Raw genomic sequence first — 16,028 nt, forward strand, 5'->3', positions numbered from 1 at the left:
AATCACTAGAACTTTAACAGCACCATATCGACCCTCATAATCATGGACGTCATTTGAACCAAAAAAAAAGGTGAAAGAATTTAATTAATAGCTTCGCACATAAGCTGTCCTAAATAAACAGCTGCGGAGTTTGTTTGTCGGGGCAGGATTAGTTGAATGGATTGATTCAAAGGGATCCAAGAGATGGAAGATGGCAACAACCAGATGAATGGGTTTTGATACCCGTTGACGTCTGCTGAAGAAAAAATAACAACCAAAGGATCCTCTAGGTGGATTGTTGCTCAATTCTGTGTTCTCGTTTACCTATTTCCGCTTTTGATTGGATTATGGATTTATTTGCATCTGAATATGGAAAAAATGACGCGAGTATCCAAAAATAAAACAACTTCTGGATCACGAGATCACCACGCACCACCTTTTCGACATCGAAGGAGCCAGGATTATCGATAGGGGAAACAACCAGGAAAATTTAAGATATTGGAAAGTTGCCACATTAAAACAACTAAAAACACAGTAAACATTAAAAGACACTGAAATCATCCACTCTTCATACGCCAACATTTTCCAATTACTCGGAAAAATTAGCGATCTCCCAGATAATAAAAAATACACATAAAAAACTACACCATCAACATACATACATACACAACAACTGATTTTGATCAAAACGAAATAAGTGAAAAGTGAAGATGGCTGTGCTGAAAGTTCGATGCTGTGGAAAATTAATCCCAAAATCACTAGACAAACGGATTTTTATCCGCAAACAAACCTTATATCTAAAAATACGAGTTAAATTAAATTATTCGGAAAACAGATCAAAAGACAGCTATACATGACCAGCCGAGTCGACACTCACAAGAAAACGGCATCTTTTCGGCCCCTCGGAGCCAAAGGGGTACCGTCAACTGGGGCAACATGCAATAATTTTCAACTTCAATGACTTCTAAAAAATGGCTTCTTCTTCTTATGTTCACAGTTAATCCTAACCCTTATGCATCGAAAGTTTTAAAGATGATGGGACATCAAATTGGCGTAGTTAGAAAAATTATAGGTTTCTTTAGTTATTTTTAATTTTCTAAAAACATGCGATTTTAACCCTCCTTAGAAAATGGGGTAACTTTCAACTAACTTTGTTTTTAATAAAAAATCTTACGAACGCTTATGAAAATTTATAGTTTTCAATATATATGCATTGCATTAAAGACCATTACACTTTAAAACACCAATTGCAGTAATTTATTAGTTTGTAAAAACTAATTTTCACATTTTTTCTGAAACTAAGGATGCTGCATACATTTAGGGGTTAAATAATACTACGAAAAATTCTACAAACTGAAATCATAAAAATAAATGTTTGGATGAATGAAATTTCAATGTTTACAAACGCGTGATGCAAAACATTCATATTCCAGCACATGGAAACGAGATTTACAAGGTGTTTCTTTGATATGCATTTTGTGGTATTTTACCCCAGACACTTAACTGAATTATAAAAATATTTATTTTAAAAAATGAGTGATTGATCGAATTATATTTTTACACCAACAGTGTTGATATAGCATGAGGAAACCAGTAAAAAGTTTGTAGGTAATATTATCAAGCCAATCCGTCATACTGGGTAAAGTTTTTTAAGTCATCGAAAAATGTTAAAATTTGTGCATTTATTGCTCAATTTTTCAAATTTTATATAAAAATAAAATGTTTAAAAAAAACTAGCTTACGATGCGAGAAATTATGTCATCATCATTTTGTTATCATTAAACGATAACTTTATTACAATACATTAAATTAAAAATTGATTCAGTGTGGTGTTATATACATGTTGCATCCAACCCCGCTGTTGCGTGATGCCCCGTTTGACGGTATTAGTGTAAAAATGATCGATTTCGAGTTAATATAGCCAAACGATTCTTCACATTTTAAACTATACTTGGCGAATTCTACGTTTGAAATAAAAATACAAATGATAGGAAAATATACATAAATGTTCTCGAAATACGCATTTATGCACTTACACCCCTTTGGCTCAAAAATCATAATTTTTATTGGAAAAGAGATGTTGCAAAAAGATTGTGGGATCAGACAAATCTTCAAATGGCTAAATTACGAGAAATTAGTTGACCAATAAGTCACATGATTATGGAAAAACACAACAAAACTGCGAGAATCTTCAAAATACTCTCAATTTATGAAGGGGAAACATTTGCAACAATAAATGTATCTGTTTGATGTTCAATTTTTTTTGTACACGACGTTATTCACAAACAATTTGAATTTACACTTTTCTGCAGAAAATTGTCGAGATACACTAATCTAATCATTTGTCGTTTTCTTTCCGATATAAGACTCGTTTCACTATTTAGCTGGTTACTACAAATTCTGCTGGATCTCAACAGATACTGCTATCGATTGTTGATTTAACACAAAAATGGAATTTTGTGGAAGTGTGAGTCTTTCTGCAGCTTTTAAAAATCAAATCATACATCTAAAGCTATGATCATTAAATATCCGGACACTTCCTTTCGATGATAGCTACATTACTAGAGATCGGATATGCAAAATTTGAGCAGCGTTGTGTTGGTTTTGAAAAGGACTATCTTGTCTATGTTTGCCGGATTTTTAAGTTAACGTGTGTTTGAGATATTTACGATGCAAAAAGACATGGTAAAAATAATTTTGCACAAAATTGCGCCTTTTGCGCATTTTACGCCTCGAAAATTCTTTATTGTCGACTTGAAAACTCATAAACTGTTGATTTTTTTCTGATTTTTTTTTGGAACAAATGTTTAAGAAGTATAAGGAGCCACTCTAGGATTCACATGAAGTTCAAACCAAGCATCAGAGTGGAACCCTTGATCTTAAATATGGTAAAAAGTCTATAGTTATTGGCAATAACTGAATGCAGACCCCTTAAATAATGCAATAAATCCATTTTCGGCAGGCAAAAAGTGATGCCTGACTAGTAGATACCATGTAAATAACTAATAGTGAGCAGTTCAATAGATCGCAGTCTGTGCAACCGATTATTACGCAATGTGACAGATGTTTTCAGATGTACAAAGAAGTTTATGTTAAAACCGGATTTAAGAGATCAAATTCTTCAAGATGCCTTCTCATGAAAAGGTTCCAACCAGATTCTAATTGCTTTTTCCAGGTGAGTTTGTGTAGAATATCATGATTTTGCAAAGGGTTTGCTTCTGTGGTAAAAATAATAGATCAATACATGACTTCAAAAAGTGTGCAAATATAAAAAAGAGGTTTTATGAAAAAGTAAGGGTATTTCTTGAAATAATTGATAAATATTTTATTTAGTATTTTTACATTAAATGTCATATTAACACCTTCATTTCCTCCATAGAAAGTTTTTCGATCAAATGAAGAAAAGTCAGACACCGGTATTTTGATAGCAACTTACCATCTCCTTCAGTGAGCGTTTTCGAGAGCGTTTTTTGAGAATCGAAAACACTGACTGAAGAAATTAGTAAGTTGCTATCGAAATACCGGTATCTGAACTTTTCTTATACCGTGGTTGAATTAAAGGAATCTTTCGATCGCTTTGACTTGTGCTAAATTTCAGCTCAATCAATAAAATAAAAAAAAAAAAAATTTGAAATCGGGGAAAACGAAATTTTAATTTTAATGCCGAATGACTTAAAAATGCAAAAAATGTCTAAAAAAAGTTTGATCAAATGTTGATTTTTGGACTTAGTTTTTTTTTTTTGGAAAACCAATTGAATGTTTCTGAGTTGCCTTATAAAATACATCACAAATTGCTAGAACGACATGTGAATCATGTGAATGTTTTGAAGCATCTCAAACTTTTTTATCACTAGGGTGGTGCAATCATTTTTTAATAGGGTGGTTCTGAAAATAGCTGAAAAACCAAAAACATTGAACAAATATTCATTTTTCAGGAAAGTGACCAAAAAAATTACAAAAATTCTAAATTTATCCCTCTGTCTCTTGGATCTCAATTCACAAATATTTCAAAACACTTTTGTGGTTTACAAGAATACAAGAATGGTTCAAAACGGGAATTTATCGACACAAAATTATAATACAGAAAATATAAAATTAAGATAAAAGGTGTCTTCAGCAAAGATGTTCATTAAGTAATGCACTTTTATTATACAGTATAAGACATTAAAACGTGTTATTTTTTCCATGATTATTTTCACACAAACTTTTTCAATTGAAAAGATAGAATAACATTATCAACTTTGCCGATGACATCAAATTCTAATAACGATTAGGAAGCTCGCTATGATTTTTCCAATGTTGAAATGTTAAAGCGTGTCTAATGAAACATGTTTTTTCAGCTCTAACTCTATTGAATGAATCAATATGTAAGTGATGTCTTCTAACCAATGACTGACTTGTTTTTTTTTCCAATTGCTTCCATTTTGCCAAGAACTCTTTTACTTATATTTTTTAAGAAAAATTCTTAGGCTCAATATCAGACGGATTTACAAAAAAATATTCATCAACAAGTTGAATCATTTCAGTCTAACAAAAGTGAAAGAACTCTGGTGTTACCATGCTACTGGTGGCCAATACTAGAATTTGCTATCAATTCAATAGCGAGTTCTAAAAACTCACGAGTTTGATAGTTTAGATACTGATATTGATGGCATTGCATGGTAACAATCACGGTTTCTTTCTAGAAAGATTTCAAGAAAAAAATCGGCATATCTAAAGATTTGCCTCATTATAGACGAGACTTTAAATTTTTCATTTTCTACTATAATGTCGAATGATTTCAATAAATTTCCTCTCTCAACTCAAAACTACATTCTGTTTTAGATAGAAATGAGTAAGTTTTACATCTTGTTCTTAAAATTTTTAATTTTTAATTTTTAAAATTTTCATTAGAATTTATACTTGTTCGCCTGAATTTGTGATTCAAAATCTTTTTCTTCGAAATTTTTTTGGAGTTAATATTTATTTTCGAAGAAATTTTTATACATCTTTACATTGAAATTGGAAATTTGATGTTCCTAAGAATAAAAATGTTTCTCGCCCCAGATTCTTTTTGTTTTGTTAGAAGTGCGTTCGATAGGTAAGAGTCTCCTTTTTAATATGACAAATTTTCAACAATGAAAATTTTTCTACACTGTTCAATACGTCCTACTGCTAGATTAATTCATAAAAAGCTGATTTCTGTGACTTCTCCACAACTTTCCAGCAGCCATGTCTAGGCATATTTGAATTTGAAAATATCCCCCTTTTCGTCCGTTCATATAGGGGGAAATAATTTTTCCCACTTTTTGTAGCGCATGCGTTTCGAGTTTCCCCAAAAGAAGCGCCAAACAGTCGGCCAATTGTTGCTGAACGTTCGTTCTGTCGGGCAGGAGTTTCGGGGTCAGGAGGCTCGTCCTTTTTGCTAAGGCCGGGCAGGATTCGTTCCGTCCGTCGGGTGGGTTCCGTTCACAGTGTACTTCAATAACAAACAGTTTCGGTTGGAGGACCTTCGGGATCCTGTTGGCAACTCACTGTTGCTGCTACGCTGCTACCGGTAGGACGTGTTTTGCCGTTTGGTCCTTGCCTCACGGTCAGTATTTAGAAGCCGTTGACGAACACCACGTGGCAGCTTGGTGGAGAACAGTTGAAAAGAATTTTGAGTGCGTACCTTTAGCTAGTGTTGGCTCGGCGGCGAATCGATGTCCTCGCTGTTTTGCTGTTGTTGTTGTTGTCGTCGTCGTAGTAGACGCTGATGCCTGATGTTAGTTTTTAGCGCGCGTGAGCCTTCTGTATCTAGTAGGCCTTAGTTCGGCCCAGAGCCTACTGCCACTGGCTGACGATGGCGATGGGAATCGACCAACGTTTCAGTTTCGGTTGATCGTTGAAGCACTGAGCGTCGTCGTCGTCTGCGTCGGGAGAAGCCTATTACTGACTGATGTCTGCTGGATGCTGTGCTGCGTTAGTGTCCTTAGAGTTGGGCCTTTGGATGGTTGGTTAGATGAGTGGAGAATATTAAACCATCTCAGTTCAGTGCAGTGACCACGGACCAACAGAAGCAGAAGCAGTAGCAGCAGTTGCAGTGACAGTGGATCCGTAACAGTTGCATTCATCAGGTGCATCGTGCTCGAGCCCTTTCTTAGGATTGCTGGGGCAGATTGTTAGTTATTACTTCTAGTTTGCCTAGATGTTCCGCAGAAGAGAATGTGTGCTTGTGTTTGAACAGTATTAGATTTGTACTCGGTCCTAGAATTAGTGGTGATTCAATTGCTCAGCACAGCCGATGAGCGTTGCTAATAGTTTGTAATTGCTTGTAATTGTGCATTTGACAGAGCAAAAGCTGTGAATCAGTCGGCTGAAGGCTCTCAATTGTTTGTGCATGATTGGAAATCATAGGTCTTCCACTTTGGACTGCAGCCATGTGCTGATGTTCGATTGCGATAATCGAATTTGCACTGATGAGATTTAGTAGCAGGAAGTAATATCATATACAATGGTGTCGTGATTGGACCAGTTTACGAGGAAAATGGAAGCTTTTCCGTTCGATTACGAACTATATTGACGGTGCCCTTTGGTGCTCTCTGTAATACTTTGTTGTGTCATCAATAGCAATCAACTAGCTCTGTTTTCACCTTTCTCCCAACTACACACCCACAACCCACATTCCTATCACATCAGAAAAGGAAGCGTACCTGGTCCCAAGTGGAATAGCGAAAGTTTTCGATTCGACCAAATTTCTCTACGAAAAGCAGGTTACGCTCGACAGGACGGAAGAAAAGTGACCAGCATCTAGCAGTCGAGTTGGTCAAATTGTGGCATTATTATAGTGGCATAACTTGTGGCTGAATGGTACAAAAAAGAGAGAAAGAAAAAAAAACTTAAAGGATAAAAAGTTGAAACATGAAAACTTTCCTGTCCCTGTGTTGAGTCGTTTTAAAATCTTCTGTGGGAGGGTGGAATTTGGACATCGCCCGAGGGTCAGCAACGAGCGGATAGAACACTACAACCCAATAGCAAAAGTAAGTACGAACGAACGAACTGTTGAAAATCTGCCTCTTTGAAGGTTGTTGCCTGTTTTTAATATGAACGGACTTGAAGATGGAGAAAACGAGTAAATATTTTGTATACGTTTCTGTGATTTTCGTTACTTTTGATCATTTGTTTCATGAACTGGAAAAGACACTAGGGATTACAAAGCTTTGAAAGAAAAAAACATGTTTAAAGGATCGTAAATTTTACCTTCTTTAAAATAATTTAAAAAACGAAATTCTGAAATGATTTAAAAAAAAGTTTGGGCAAAAAACTTAAATTATTGTTAAAGAAAATAACCTGAAATCTTGGATTTGTCGTTAAGAATCCTAAAATCTAATTCAGAGACAGGTCGTATTAAAACCATATGAGTCCCCTGGAGCCACAGGGATATGAATGCATTAAAGCTAGTTCCGAGAAAACACACTTTTAAGTTGTTATGGTTGGCAATTTTCCGTACATTTTTTGATAATTTTTGTTTTTCTTTCGAACGTAAACCCAGAAAACATGAAATCGTATCAGAAATAAAATCTTAAATCGTTTACAATGGCGTTGTGAATCGCAATTCCAACGGAATAGTGAAAAGTTCGTATAAAACGACGTCTGATGTCAGTTTAAATCGGAAATGATAGAAAGTCCGCCATGAAATGATTTTGCTCCCGCGTGGGCTTCAAATGAGGAAATCGTCGTCCAGTTCACTCTGCAACCAGCTGTGCATACAGATGGCTTAAAATCAGATCGGAATTGAGTTTTATTTACCAATAAGAGAACTGGAAAATATTGTCGCTGGCAACGATTTGAAGCTATCAGCAGGGTCCAAATTTTTTTTTTTTCCAAAAATCGAGGACTGGTGAAAAAAATAATCGGGATACGTCAAAGTAACCAACAATTTTCTAAAGGTGATGACCTTCGTCGTCGATCCAAATTTCAAAATAAGAAAAATTAAACAAATAAATATTTAACATTGAATCATCACAAGGCTTTAACAGTTTCTTAGCAAACCACAAATGGGATTGGAACAGACTATTTCGATCGTAGCATGCCAAGACTCCTACGGCTTCTGCTTTTTTTTGTGCGGAATTTGGAATTTTCATTCTTTAGAATGTATCATCACACTTGCATGAAACGCTTGTTCATTTTCCAAAAATCGCAATCCAAAGACCAATTTGAAAATTTATGCAATTCAATGTTCGCAATTCGATCAACACACATTTATCACCAGATATGAAAAAAGTACAGCCACAGCACATATTTGTTTCAACAACTGCTGAATTTTAAAGCGATGAAATCTGCTTTTTCGCAGAATTTTTTAGCTCCATCAGAAGTTGCATTCAATCGATTTTATGAAATTTATATGGAACATTTTAAAAATTTTGCACATTTTCGGAGTAGAATGAATAACTTCACCTCCGGATGCTATGAACCAATTGCGCAAAGAAATGATTGAAACCTCCTGTACACCGCAAATTTTGGCACACCCTGTTCAAAACACAACCACAAGCCCGCTCACAAGCAGGTTTGAAACAGTCCCGGCGATGATTGTTTCTATGGAATCCCGGACACTCGTTGAATATGTTTTCGTACAACTCACAAAAATTATAACAAAAACAATCAATTTTAAAAATTTGCCACGGACCCTAAAAAACACATACAATGCCATCAAGTCAACGCCTACTTCTCCTCCTGACATCAAAATTCAGACATCAGACATCAAATTGACGACTTTCTACTTCACACTTCAAATTTTCTAGTTTCAGAAATCAAATTTCAAACATAAGGTTTAGATTTTTTTGAAGAATTTAGAAATCAGATTTGAATACTCAATTGTTATTGCAGTGATAGACAACCATAAGTGGTGATAGTAATTTTAGTTGATAAATAGTTCACATGATATCACGGATCCTTAAGTTTAAAAGAAATTTATACTTTTCGACACGATGCAACCGATGTTAATTGAACAATCGGTAAGCAAAAATGAAATAACTGACAAGTAGTGATAAGCTACACACAATGGCACAATATAAGAATTCTTACTATGATACGTTTATGGCAAAAGAAAAATAGATGAATTTCCAAAGGTGAAAAATATCTCATAACTCGAAATTGAAATCTCAGAACACAGATTGTAGAATAAAGAACTGAAAATTCTAAATCAGAACTGAAAACTAAGAATTTTAGTTCAGTATAAAGAACTCAGTACTCCAAACTTGGGCTAAGCTACAAAATTTCGGTATTTGAAGTTTAGAACTTCGAATTTAACATTTATACTTCAGAATTTACAAATAAGAACTCATAAACCAAAACACTTTTATCAGCAATTAAACTTAGATCTCAGATTTCAACATTTAAAACTGTTAAACTAGAACTAAGTGCTGAAATTTCTAAACTGAAAACTCTAGCTTTATTACGCAGAACTTAGGACTGAGCGCTCAAAGTTTTCTTCTTATTTCTTAAAAATTTCTTAAAATTTCTGACTTAAGACATCTGTCAATCATGCTTCTTGATTCAAACTTCAGACTTCGTACACTAAACTTCAGACTTCACATTTCATACTTTAAACTTTTGAGAATCCAGACTTCAGGCTGCAGACATCAGTCTTCAGACTTTGTATTCCATAGTTCAGAGTGTAAATTTAATGCTTCAGACCCCAGACAAAAGATTACAGTGTAAAATCTATAATCCACAATCTGAAGTCGATAGTTTGAAGTCTGAATTCTGAAACCTGAAAATTTGATGCCTTCATCCTAAAGTCTGAAGTTTGTCGTTTTATGTCTAAAACCTGAAGTCTAAAGTTGGAGATTGAAGTCTGAAGTCTGAACACTGAAGTATGAAGTCTGAAGACTGAAGTATGAAATCTGAAAACTGAAGTCAGACTTCATACTTCAAACTTCAAACGTAGTTCTTCAAAATTCAGTGTTCATATTTGGAACTTCAGACTTCATACTTCAGACTACAGACTTCTAACTTCAAACTAAATACTTCAGACTTCAGTTTTCAGATTTTAGACTTAGGACTTCAAGTTGTAGACTTCAGACTTCCGACTTCAAACTTAATACTTAATACTTTAGACTTCAGACTTCAGACTTCAATCTTAAATTTATTATTTCAGACTTCAGTGTTCAAATTTCATACTTCAGACTTTAGACTTCAAACTTATGTCTGAAGTCTGAAGTTTAAATCAAGAAGTATGATAGACAGAAGTCTGAAGTGTGGAATCTAAAGTCCATACTTAATACTTCAAACTTCAGTACTCAGACTTTAGACTTCAGACTTCAGACTTCTGACTCCAGACTTCAGACTTCAGACTTCAGACTTCAGACTTAAGACATCAGACTTCTGATTTCAGACTTCAGATTTCAGACTTTAGACATCAGACTTCAATCTTCAACTTTATGTTGACTTCTGGCTGCGGACTTAAGACGACTTCAAGCTAAAGTTTTCAGATTTTACACTGTTGTCTTTTGCCTAGAGTCTGAAATTTAAAATTTAAAGTCTGAATTATGGAATACAAACTCTGAAGACTGAAGCTTTTTGCCTGTAGTCTGGATTATTAAATCTGAAGTCTGAAGTTTGAAGCATAAATAGTAGAGTCTAAAGTTTAATGTATGAAGTCTGAAGTCAGAGTTAAGAAGCATGATAGTCAGAAGTGTGAAGTCTGAAGTGTGGAGTCTAAGGTTTTGAATAAGAAATCTGGGTTTTGTATTAAGCAAACTTAAGATTTTGAATCCAGACTTCATACTTTCATACTTTATACTTCAAACTTCAGACTTCGGATATAGGACCATAAACTTCAGACTTGAGCGTCCAGCCTTCAGACTTTAGACTTCAGACCTCAGACTTAAAAATTCAGATTTCAGACTCCTGACTTCAGTTTCAAGACTGCAGATTTAAGACTTCAACTTCACTTCAGATCAAGGTTTACGAAATCACAAAAATTCTCTAATTTCATAAAACTATGACCATATTTGCATCACACAACACAAAATTTTAAATTATTCACAGATTTCACAAATTTTTTGAATTTTGAATGGATTTCTCAATAAATTCTAACTGCTCATTTTCAACATCTTTCATTTCATCTAACGTTCTATGCATCTATAAAAATTTCATAACCTTGAGATGTTTCTACTTAAAAGGACATAACTTTTCACCAAAAAGACCGATAAATTTAAGTAACAAACATAAATTACAAAAATGTTTAAAAAAAAATCATGCACCCATAGAAGAGGTTGCAAAAATCCAATGCCTATTTAGCACATCTCTGTGCCGATAATGCGCTGAAATGTGCACTGTGCCGAAGATGATATGTTTGAAAAACCGTAACTGGCATAAGGACTCGGCTCCCAACTAAAATGATGCATGACCACTACATTCAAGCAATACAAGAAAAAACATTTTATGGGATTTCGTTCCTATTGGATAATTCATCCCAGAAACAAGAAAATAAAAATATAAACCACAGCGCCCGTAGGGAGAATCGAACTCAAATCACTAACTAAATGGTCTTGCCAGACCGACATTTTAACCAGTGTACTATTTGAGCTTCATGCAGGAAGAGGGATATTTGTCATAGGCATTCTGCCACCGATCAATCACAAAAGAAACGCACGACAGTGGCTTCCCGGCGTTTGGCCTCCTTTCAAGGTATTCATTTGTCTTGCGATGGAAACGGGAAAGGGAACGGGAGTGGAGGAAACGGGAAACCCATTGAATGAGAACTGTGCTTTGCTTACTGCCTGCTATTACATACACACGCTACATATACACAGCTGCTAAAGCCGGGCAGCTTGGCCGGTGCTTGTTTGCCGGTGAATTGAAGGAATATATTCTTGTTGCTTTTGCTACATACACACGCACAGCTTAGCCGTGGTTGTTTGCCGGCGAATTGAATTAAAGGAATGTTTTTTTTGTTGTTGCTTTCACTGCATACACACGCACAGCTCGGCCGTGGTTGTTTGCCGGTATATTGAAGGGATTGAATTAGAAGGATGTTTTTGTTGTTGCTTTTGCTACATTCACACGCACAGTGCTCGGTTCGCTGGCTGCCTGGTGTTGGCCGGTATTTATTTCCATCCTTCTTCGTCTTGTGATGCGATAGGGAGGGACGTGAAAGCGTTTTTATTTTGTTTCTTTCAGACATACGCAATTCGGTTAACTTGGGAGATTAATGCCGGTGGGAGCAAATCGAATCAGCACCGATCGCGTTATCTTCTTGTACCAACGATGCTATGTAATTGACTACACGCCATTGGCACAGAGGCTGAACTTTGGGTGTGGTGATTAATCACTTGATAAAATCTAAAATTCTATTGTTTAGCTAAAATAAAGTTAAGATTTTTTTTTACTTTGGATTAAAAAAGAATGATAAGAGAGGAGTAGGCGATGACCGGATGACATCGTTCATGATTGTTTTCGCGTCCCGGAAAAATAAATAAAAATTAACGGTTTATTCGTGAAATTGTTTATTTGAGTTGATAAGTGATATCAATATTAACCCGGGGAAGAATGATTGTGGTCTGTGCAATATCTTCATTCAGTGCTACGAATTATTCCCCAAGCGTGGAAAAACTGTTGGTTTTAGTCGATGTGAGCCATCGTGTGGCTAGTGAATTACTCCCAGATCCGTCGCTGTTTCTTTCTAAAAGTCCGCCAATAGTTGGCCAAAAAGAAAATTGGTTGAAAAAAGTATGGGGAAGTGCAGGAGTTCAAACAGGAAGGACATAGTACTAAGAATAGAAACTCGAAATTGATTTTATGGTGAAATTGGAAGTGTTTTTTTCGTTTTTTCCCTACCCAAAGTGATTTCCCCCGATTGTACTCGCTTGCCAACGATATCTGTTTTCTGGTTTGCTATGATGATTTCACGTATAGAATTCTATTTTAAACGTTACTTGGAGTTTAGAGCTTATTAAAGGGAATGGTCAAATTAACTGTATTTTAAGCAGTTCCATTTATCAAGGCAGCCGGAGTACCTTGATAAGTGTAATGCATGTGTTCGAGACAAACATTTCGTTTTCAAGACCTTACGTACTTCGAACAGCCAACGCTTAATAGAGACAAGCTGCGCAACGATAAGTATCCTTCATATTTTTTACTCGTGCAATGAGGTGTTTTTTTCATAAAAGGGATTTAAAAAATCCGTTTTGTTTACGTTTTTAATAAGTTCAATCTTGCAAACTATTTTTTATCAAATCATATCATTTAATTCGGTATCGAGTTTTGAATACGATCAATGCACCAACGTCAGCTTCTCAAAGTTTGACAGCTCCATTAGCTCTCAGCAAAAATATTATTTTGTTTTTCTTTTTTCTCTAAAACAAAATATCCCTTAGATAACTTTGTAGCATCAAAATGTAGGTCTCCGAAAGGATCTCTTTACCCATCTCATAACTCCATATGTTTAAATTTGGCGCATTCACCTTTTTCGAAATTCGTTAACGAATTGCAAAAAAACATTGCTATTTAAATAAATTTAATAAAAATCGAATCATATATTAAATGCATGAGGGAAGCCATACATTGTAGATTACAATGTTTTATGTAAAAAATTTGAATTAAATGTAATTTGATTAAGAACTGAAAAATTATTGCTTGTGGAAAGCTTTCGGGGTTATTCAATAAGTAAAATTCTATTCTACGATTAGGATATTTTTTTTCAAAAAAAAAAAAAAACCTTTCAAGCTCTAAACAGACCTTGAAGAGTTTATGTTCTACTAATATTTTCCGTTTCTCTTTTTTATTTTCAAGAGCGAGTAAAGGCGCTTTATCCTTGGTCAATGACCTGAAATGATTGTACTCTGAAATCCAAAACAGATAAAAAATAAAGCTAAGATTTTAAAAATCCTTATGTTTATCAAATTTTTTAAAATGAATCTATTCTTAGATTGTGTGATTTAGGTGTACCAAACAAATCATTTCCAGCCGCTGAAGAATTGTCCTAGTGATTGGCGAAGCTACTTCACATCACCCATGGTTTGTTTATCACGGAGCATTTTTCTTAGCATGCTTCCAACGATACTGCCCATTTGAAACGTACGGTACTGGTGGTCCACGTTTCTTCTGTTCCATTGTTCCAGATGTCTCTGCGTTCTCTGCTCCACAGTGGGCCCGGCCATTTTATGTTTTCTATTATTTCAACGTTTTTATGTTAACATAATAGAAAACATGAACAAAGACAAAAAGAATGATAATAATCTTTTATTATTCTCCGGGATCGGACATAAGTTCTGGCTGTGGATGTACAATTAGTGATTAGTGAATAGTGATTGGGATTAAAAAAGTATGATAAGATTGGTTGCTTGATTGATACCTTGATTTTACCCAACTTTAATGTTTAACAGTCCCAATTTATCGTGAATATTCAATGAAATTAATGGAAATAGCCTGACAGAAAACCTTAACAGAATTTTTGTGGAAACTCACGGAAAGTCAGATTATTTTTTCACTTATCACTAATCGTACTGCCACAGCCAGAACTTATGTCTGAGTCCCGAAGAATAAAACAAATTTGTTATTATTCTTTTTGTCTTTCATCATGCTTTTAATTATGTTAACATGAAAACATTAAAATAATTAAAAACATGAAATGGTCGGGCCTACTGTGGAGCAGAGAACGCAGAGACATCAGGAACAAGGAGAAAGAAGAAGCGTGGACCACCAGTTCCATACGCTCCGAGGGGCATTACGTTGGAAGCAAATAAGCTAAAAAAGTGCTCCTTGTTGATAATGGAACCTATGGAATATGACCCATCCTTCAGCGGTTGCAAATGAGTTATTTTGAACACAGAAATCATAAAACATTACAAATAATCAGTGAGGATTGGAAATTAGTAATTTTAATCATTTTTATTCAACTCATCTGTATTAAATAGATTTCTGTGTTCCCTCATTTCTGGTCGTTGACCAAGGATAAAGCGCCTTTACTCGCTCTTGAAAATAAAGAAGAATAAAATAAAACATTAGTAGACACAGGACCTTTCGAGCCCTTTAACAGCTCAAAAGGTTTATTTCATAAATTCAGTCAGATACAAAAGTATTTGACTAATTGAATTTTCTGTAAATTGAACAATTAGGCAGACCTGTTTACCCATAGTGATGAAAATAATAGTTAAAGCTGAATAATGATAGATTCAGATTATGTGAAATGGATTTTGTATTATGATTATAATGCGTTGAATCTTCATATCATCATATGAAATTATAAAAGATTAATAATTCTATTTTTTTTCCTGAATTTTTACCGTTAAATTGTGTCGTGTAAAGGAAGCATAACACAACGTTGAAATTGAAATAAAACCAGTCAAGAGCGAATATGGAAAAGTTAAATTGGAAGTTCCTCACCAAATGCTGCAAGGCAACGCTTGCTGTGACGATGTTCGCCTTCTTCTAGTAGTTCTGCATCGGAGCTTCCCGGTTCGCGAACATGTTTGGATTCAGTGCTGCAGACCAGTGTCATTGTATCATTAAAAAAGAAGCATTGATACTGTCCCACCAAAAATATCATTAAATGAATGTGTTTATCAATGTGTCAAACATTTTTCACGTGTGAAAGCCACTTCATTTTTCCCAAGATGCAACACTTAACGCAATCTATGTCACTGAATCATTTTCCGAATAACACACAAGCCGGGGGAGCGGAGGAGCAATAATTTAGACACTCAGGCTTTGCTCTTTTTTAAGAATTCTACCAAGCTGTATTTTAATTTTTCACTCCACAATTAACTTATCAAAAACCTCCTTTCACTTCATCCAACAACCGCATCGTCAGCCAATGATAAGGTCGCCGTGCTTAATTTTTCTACACATAAATTTCAAATCAATAACCGTTGTGCAAAAATAGCTCCAGCTTGATTCTTCAAATATCACTCCACATATCAATTTTGGGATTTACTTCCCATAGTACTCTTTTCTCAGGGCGCTAACTTAAATCGAACTGAATCTACACCGCTATTTCACGCTCCCCAAAGAGGCTTGAATATATAAAAATTAATCAAAAATCGTGTAGAAAACTTCTGGCGAGCATTTAAACAAAGATTTTCACA

The 16,028-nt window shown here is 35.0% G+C and overlaps 1 protein-coding gene across 1 annotated transcript in view; it reads left to right on the forward strand.

Annotated features, from left to right (window-relative positions):
• Window positions 1-5,509: 5,509 nt before the first annotated feature.
• Window positions 5,510-16,028, forward strand: part of LOC129747245 (dopamine receptor 2) — a 361,371-nt gene continuing 350,852 nt past the window's right edge. The window contains exon 1 of the mRNA XM_055741356.1: window positions 5,510-6,977. The gene's annotated coding sequence lies outside the window, so the exon portion shown is untranslated. The remainder of the gene's footprint in view (window positions 6,978-16,028) is intronic.

The sequence above is a fragment of the Uranotaenia lowii genome, chromosome 1, assembly GCF_029784155.1.
Source record: "Uranotaenia lowii strain MFRU-FL chromosome 1, ASM2978415v1, whole genome shotgun sequence".
In the NCBI taxonomy this organism is placed as follows: Eukaryota; Metazoa; Arthropoda; class Insecta; order Diptera; family Culicidae; genus Uranotaenia; species Uranotaenia lowii.